An 8,389-nucleotide genomic window follows, 5' to 3' on the forward strand; every position below is an offset into this window, starting at 1 on the left:
CAGAGCAGAGACCAAAAACCCATCTGTGGACAATGAGACAGCTCCTCACAAAAGGGTCACAAGGAAGGGATGTGTCAACCAGGGTGCAGTCTAGCACCAATGAAACAATCCATATTCCTCTGGTTCTTTGAGGCTTCCTCACCACCCACTATCATGACCCCAGTCCTGCCGTTCACTGTGGGCTAGACCCGAGCATGTACACTGGTACAGGTAAGAGCTCATGACACATGGAATTCAGGTCAGAGAAACCACTCAGGAACAGAAATGGGAGTAGTGATACCAGGAGGGTAGGGGGAAAGTGGGGAGAGGCCCACCCCCAAGAGGGATGAACAAAAGAAACTGTGGGGGAATAGAGACAGTGGTCAGTGTAAGATATGAAATCATAATAATTTATAATCTATCAAGGGGTCATGGGTGTGGGAAAGAGGAGCTGATACCAAGGACTCAAATAGAAAGTATGTGTTTAGTAAATAATGATGGCAACATATATACAAATGTGCTTGATAAAATTGATGTATGGATTATTATAAGAGCTGTAAGAGTCCCCAATAAAATTATATTTTAAAAAAATACAGTCTTGGAAATTCACAGGGCCCTGTCTTATATAAAACTTATATAAGGCTACTCTGTCTTAGAGGGTGACTGTGTGCCTGAATTAAAAAGAAAAACCAGACAAGCTGCATGGTAACTGATAAGGTTTGTTCCTGAGAACACCCAGGAATATCCCGATACATCATGCATATGAAGGGCTTTCCAGAGTCAGGGCTTCTATTGGTACATGGAACAGGAATAAAACACAAGTTACATTAAAGTCACTGGGGAATGATTCATTTGTCTTATGATAGCATTTGCATCCATATTGTTTTATACTTGGTCTTCATTCATTTTGAAACCTGCACATTCTAAATGTCCTAATAGACATCACAAGAGTTGGAATCAACTCAATGGCAGTGAGGGCTTTTGGGTTTGTTTTTTTTAGTAGTGGATATAATTTTAAAAACAGGTGATATTCATAATATATTTTAATCCACTGTATCAAAATGTTGTCATTTTAACATGTATTTAATATAACATCTTTTGATAAGACTAAGTAATAATAGATCGTTGAAATCTTATTTTTCTTACACACCTCTCACTTTAAAAATAACCTCATTCCTTTATTTCAAATGGTCTATAGCCATATGTAGTTAATGTCTACCATATTGGACAGCACAGGGTTATTCTGTACTACATCTTAGCTTGTGGTTTGAGAATCTCATTTTACACACACACACACACACACACACACACACACACACACACAACCACCTTCTTATTCCATAGGAATGACTTCCACACAACAGTAAATGCAGTACACCATATTCTAGAGTTTGTGAGGGGTTAGTAATTAATTCAGTGGTAGAATTCCCCGCTCCAAGGCCAGAGCCTGGGGCTCAAGTCCCTGCAAACGTTTCTCATACACAGAGGCTGGTACGTTGCTTCAATATGGAGCAGTTTCCTTGGAGCTTCTAGAGCAGGGGTTCTCAGCCTTCCTAACGCCGCGATCCTTTCATACATCTCATGTGGTGGTGACCCCCAACCATAACATTATTTTCATTGCTACTTCATCACTGCCATTTTGCTACTGTGATGAATCAGGCAACCCCTGTGAAAGGGTCGTTTGACTCCTAAAGGGGTCGTGACCCACAGGTTGAGAACCGCTGTTCTAGACTAAGAGAGACTAGGAAGCTAAACCTAATGATCTTCCAAAAAGCAGCGAAAAGCCTCAATGGTCCACTCCGCAATATACTGTACGAATGGGCAAGGCTGGGCAGGGAGCTGGTGCGGCATGCGTGGTATCCCTATAGGGTGAGGTCCAATTCCATGGCAGCTGACAACTGACAACTACAACAATCTCAGAATTTAAGAAGGCAGTATAATTTATGACTGTTAATATAATCTAAAAATGTGCTTCAGGTGCTACATTCATTTACTTATCTCTTCTCTCTAACTGATTTGTTGGGGGAAAATACCAATATGGTCTGGAAACTAAAAGGTAAACATTTCTATTACTGAGCCTGTCAAGCATCATTTGTGTTGAACGTCGTTTGTGCATATTGGGAGATCAATTATTCATTGATCTCTGCTTCTGCTTGTCATGTGAGCAGTCACTGATAGTTTTTGTTACAGATTATCTTTACAAGCATGTCGGTAAAACAATCAGCTTTGAAAGTTTGAGAAAGGGTTTTTCTACGTGGCAACGGGAAGAATGGTTTGCTTTGGAGCCGAAAAAAAGGTAACGTTCCCTGTGGGTTAGAAACAAACAGAGTCTGGAAGCCTTCCTCATTAGAGTGTCTTGGTATCAGCAGGCAGGCAGCAAGAGGAGGCTTTCTACTCCTCTAAAGAGTGACAGTCTCAGACACCCACAGGGGCGGTCTAGCCTGTCCTATAGTGTGGCTATGAGTTGGAATCGACTTGATGGGAGTGGCTGTGAGTTTAGGGTCCCCAGGAGGCACACTGGCGCTATTTGGTAAACAATGGACTGCTTAACCAAAAGGTGAGCGGTTCAAACCGGCTGTGGGAGAAAGGTGAGTGCATCTATGCCTGCAAAGCCAGACAGCCTTGGAAACCCTGAACAGGCTCGCTATGACTTGGTGGCAGTGGGATGGGGGTTTGGAGTCACTTAAGGCATCGTGGGATTTTTCAGAATTTAGGGTTATTTCATGGCTTCCAGTCATAGTAAGCATTTCAATTCAAGCTCAATGGCCAGCTAGTTATCTCTCAAATGGAAAATTTCACCTCCCAAATCCTAGAGGTTACAGACCGTAAGTCCCAGTCTGTATTCCGCACAGGGTGATTAAGCAGAGAGCTGTCAGCACTAGCGCTCTAGTTTCTCACGGGGCATTAACTGAAGTGGGATTCTGTGCCGTTTCAAATGGATGGCCTGCGTGGCTGAGACAACAGTACGGGTTACAAGTTAGCATGCTCAAAGAACATTGGCTAAAGGGGGGATCCCTTGTCTTCTAGCTATTCCTGAAGATGATGATCTATGAACTTGAAGGATGTGTAACTATCTCTTCCGGCCATCACATGATTGAGAAAGAAAGAAGAGAAAAGAGAGGCCCAAGGATGAGACCTATTCAGTGACTTTTCACATGCAAAGTATAACACACATAATACTCTGACTAAACAACAGTCTAACCAAAATTTTTTAATAAGTACAAAATGTTTTCTATTTTTCGGTCCTGTAAGCATACAATAATCAATCAGATAAACATTCTTTTTAAAAAAAATTATATAGAGCTACAAAGCACATTTTCATGATCTGTGGTAGAGTCCAGTGCCTTAATACTTCTTGATCAGATAAGGGACATCTGGAGCGTGTCAGAGCAAGCTAACTTTACAACATAGCTCCTTGTAGCAAGACCCCTGGCCAGCGGGTCCTTTCCACCACATTTCCACCGCAGTGAAACCATAGTCAGCGCGAGTAAAAAAATGAAAAACAATCTCCTTTAAACTTTATGTTTTGCTTTAACAATGAAAGCACTTTATCTTAAAAATAACCTACCAACGAGAATTCCAAATGTCCCTGTCTTCCCCTGTCGCTCCCCCCACTTTGAAAGTAAAACTTGAATAGGCATTAGAGAAATGGGATGTCTTCATGTGTGCACTTTTCTCCCTCTTCTGACAAATGCCATTTTGTAGTTATCACTTTACCTTTGCCTTTTCCACGTGAGGGTGGGAAGTCTGATATGTTAAGAGACTAACCCTTCCTTTAAGGCCCCGGCAGAGTGGGTGGGTTCTCTTCAGACCCGGGGGCTCAGGGTTTTTTGTTGTTTTTTTTTTGCATTGAATAGCTTTACTTGGCGATTGAGGCAATAATCATTTTTTCGAACATTCAGGGCAAAAACAATCACTCCAGCGAGGCATCTTAGTTTGGGGTCTTGCGAAAAGCGGTTACAATTTGCACATGTGGTCCCCATGAAGCATGTGTGTGTGGCCCAAGGAAGAAAGGAGGAACGGCTGGAACAAAGATGTCTTAAAGAGTTGGCCAAATAACTGGGTGGGATCATACAAACAGGGCATGACACTCTTAACTGGGGGATTGGTTGGGTTTGCCATTCTGCTGGGTATAAAAGTGAGCCATCTCAAAAGCAAGAACCGAGTCCCACCACCATTGGGAAAGAAGAGCCATCAGTGGTGTGCCTGGGAGGTTCCTGCTTGGCTTGGAGTGGCCACAGCACTGAGAACCTGAGCAGAGTAGTGGGCTTCCCAGTCCACGGAACAAAGAAAGCTGAGTACCTTCAGAGTCTGGCTTACAAAATGTGGAGTCCCCAGGGCATCTGCCAGCACAAACACTGCTGTGTAAGACTTGCTGGAACAAGGGGTTACATGCCTGAGAGGTCAAAGACCAGAAAGACATGCCAGTCAGCATAGCTGAGAGAGATGTTGCATATGAAATGACTGTATCCTTAATGTTTTTTTAATCCTGTCTTAATGCAGCCTGTTTACTTCCCCAATAAACTTCTGTTAATCCTAAGTATGGTTAAGAATGGGACAGGGGTCAGGCCAAAAGGCTGAGGGCTTCAGAAAGACCTACCTTCGGACACGGCAGAAAAGAAACTGTACTGATTAAACACATATATCCTGAGCATTTCTCATTTGAATTGTAACCTGTTAACTTCCCTAATAAACCCTGTAATTGTGAGCATTACCTGTGAGTTCTGGGAGGCTGTTGCAAAGAGTTGTAGAACCTAGCCATGGAAGCAGAGTTGTGGAAAGGACGGTTGTTGTCAAAACAGAGCAAAGGGGCGCAGAGTGGAGGCATGTCTGACCTCTGCCTCCTAGGGGTCACCCGTGGGCAGATATGGACTTCAATTCTCCTTCCCCCAGGGGAGGTCAGACACAGCCCGCATGCCAATTCTTCACAATCCAGCACCCAGACGAATAGGTGCACCTAATATCCAAGGTCCAGGGTTTCCCCCCACAACCTCGACCAGTGACAGGTACCCACTGCTCACCTCCCTCACATGTGGATACCTTAGAAGAAGAGATACATTATCCACTGGCTTAACTGCTCCTAAAGCCAGTTCATTAGAATCACAGACCCAACTATTCTTAGTTCAACTGTTCTCTTGGCAAAGAGCCCTCATTTGGCAACACAGTGTGTTACATAATCTCCCGTCAACTTGAGCAAAGGGGTGGAGTCTAGCTTGTCAATCAGGTCACAGCTAATGATGGCTCTATGTGGGCATGGCCTGCCCCTAAGGATTATGGGAACTCCGGTCTTCCTCCCTGGAGGCGGGATACACACTCTCTCTGCTTCCGATTCTGTTGACAAGCCACACAAAGTAATGCTGATGGCAGCCTGAGCCCTGGAGCTGGAGGAGCCACATGGAGACTAACGCTAGTGCTGACAAGCTTCCACCACCACTGGATCCATAGACTTTCCACCCACTGCCCTGTGATCTTCCTGCATTCAGCATCAATGCATGTATTACATGGGTCTGAAGGGGAATTTATAAATTGGTATCAGACATCTGGGCGAATATCAGACTTATGAGCTTGATCTAGATTAGGCTGGCATGTTTTTCATATGCAATTACTCTTTGATATAAAGTGCTTTCTTGCACACACGTGTGTCCCTGGATTTGTTTCTCTAATCAACTGAGGCTAACACACACAAGAAACAGAAACTTCTTATGGTCCACTTAACAATGAAAATAGAGTTGGGACATTCATTTTTTGCAAGTTGCGTATTTTGTCAACAAACTATGCTTGCTACCCATTCTCTCAAGAAACACAAACAAAACAGAAACACTGTGCACAACTTGAGCCCTCACACAGGAGTAGGCTTAAAAAATGAAGTATCTTTTGAAAGGGAGTGATAGAGCATATTTTAGGTAATGTGTTTTAAATGCATTCTTTCGTCCTCTTGCCCTAGTTCTCATTTTGAAAATAGCACACAAGAAGCATCATGTCTACTAGTTAGCTCATCACCTATCAAGCTTTCTCTCGGTTTGCGCCAAAATAATACCAAACAACTGTGCACATTTATCTGTTTCTGTCCTCTTGTAAGCCTTAGAAACGGCACCTTCCTTCTCTCTTCGCCTAGTGGACTCCTTTTCATTTTTCAAAGCTTGCCTTGGAGAGACATTAACAAGTAAACATGTAAATACACGTGCTAAAAGGGGAGTACAGGGGCCTAACCTATTCAGTTGCTAAGGTGGAAAAGAGATACTCAGCCACCTATTTTTCAAAAAAATTAATCCAGAATGAGAGAGAGAGAAACTCAAAGTTGGGCCTGGAAGGATGAATATAGAATCTACTTCATCTTCTAGACAGACTTGAAGCTACCAGATAGAAGGTATCCTCTTCTTAGTAATCACAGTACAGGTATACAGTTTATTGTTCAAGGAAGTCTGGTGGCAGCATGGTTAAATGTTTGACTAATATCCAAAGGTTGGTGTTTCGAGTCTGTCCAGCAGTTCTGTGGGGAGGGTGAGAGACCTAGCGACAGCTCCATAAAGATGACAGCCAAGAAAACACTCTGGGCCGGTCCACTCTGTCACGTGGGCTGCCGTGAGTCAGAATAGACTCAGCGTCCATCAACAACTACATTCTGTTGTTTATGGAGAACTTGAGTGTGCCCTGTAGACCCAACCTCCACAGAAGGCTTAGCAAGGCTGTGGCTTTTGGAAACAAATTACCACGCCTGTCTCCTGGTACGGCTCCGGGTGGGTTTAGTAGTCAAGCACTTAATCATTTACAGCACCACGAGCCAGAATTGACTTAACAACAACAAGCAAAAAAAGCAAAGTGTATTGTTAGACTCAGCAACTGTGAGAGGTATTTATTGAATGAAAAAGCCAAACTTGCAGCCATCAAGTTGGTGCAGACTCATAGGGACCCTATAGTAAAGCACACAACTTACCCCTATGAGTTACCACGACTATCACTCTTTGTGGAGGTAAAGGCCCTCCCTGTCTTTCTTCCAAGGTGCAGCTGGTGGTTTCAAACTGCTGACCTTGTGGTTAGCAGTCCAACTTGTAACCCATGATACTGCCATGGCTCCAATAGTTAATGTAGAAGATACAAAGGAGAAGAGAAGTACATGTTATTATAAGATAAAATGGGGAAAATAACATTGGCAAGTATTAGAATTTTAACAATACTTTTATTGTGAATTAGGTGAAGGTATACAGATCAGACTGTCATTCTACATTCAACAATTTATTCATATTTTGTTTCAACGCATCTGTTGCAATCCCCTCAATGTACTCTACTCATGCTACTTCCTTCCTGTGTTTCCAACTGCCATTCCTCCGTCTTTTCTAACCCTCTGAACTTTTGTCCTTAGGTAAATGCTGCCTTCATGCTCTTGAATGGTGGATTGTCTAACAATTGGGTACATTCAGTTCCAGACCTGAAGGGTGGCTAAGAGCTATGGTCTTCTTTTTTTTTAAGAGCAATTGTCTTTAGAGTTACAGTTTATGACTTACTGGGACACATTTTTCTTTTCTTTTTCTGAGTACTTTTATCTTCAGAGATCCCTTCAGGGAGGTAAGTATTGAACTAACTGTTCTTGGATTGAGGCTAGAATTAAGTGGGAGCCCAGGATCCATCTCCTTGTCCATGGGTAATGCATGACTCTGGTGTACTTTGGCAGTCATATTATAGCACAATCAAGAACAACAACAAAACCAATACAAACTACCCCCCAAACAAACATAAAAACAAAAAGGAAAAACATTGTCAATCATCCCCCTGTGGTGTAGCTTACCCAATGGTATAAAAGTTAAGGTACTATTGATAAGAGTTTATTCAAGTATAGATCAAACTGTGAGCTGCAATCCATCAGCTGTTTTGTACAGATTGATTTCTCAGTGGGTTGAGCTCTTTGATATTGAACATGCTGGGGGAGGGGGGTTTCTACCATCCCTTACAAGGGCATCCTTGCCTATCAGATTAATACCTGTCATATTAATGCCAGGGAGCACTGGGATACTAAACACATGGTGGTTCTGAGTCTTTGGAAGCCCACTAAACCAGGGTTGGGACCAATTTCTAAGTCAAGAGCCTCATCTTTGGTTGCACAACGGAATCAATTGGGGAGGTTTAAAAATTACTGGTGCTCAGAACCCATGCCCAGAGATTCGGTTATAACTGACTTATGGTACAGCCTGGATTCCAGAATTTTTAACAGCCCCACGGGGATTCCGAAGGATAGCCAAGGCTGAGCACCAGTGTTCTAGAACAGTTCTTCTCCCGCTTTACAGTTAATGCAAATCACCTGGAGATCTTTTAAAAATGTGGAATCTGATTAGGTAGGTCTAAGGAAATGGGAAAGGGACCGTGCTTGGTAGAAGTACACGATTGCAGATTTTTAAAACACAGAATTGGTTCTAGA

This window comes from Tenrec ecaudatus, chromosome 1 (assembly GCF_050624435.1).
Source record: "Tenrec ecaudatus isolate mTenEca1 chromosome 1, mTenEca1.hap1, whole genome shotgun sequence".
NCBI classification, from domain to species: Eukaryota; Metazoa; Chordata; class Mammalia; order Afrosoricida; family Tenrecidae; genus Tenrec; species Tenrec ecaudatus.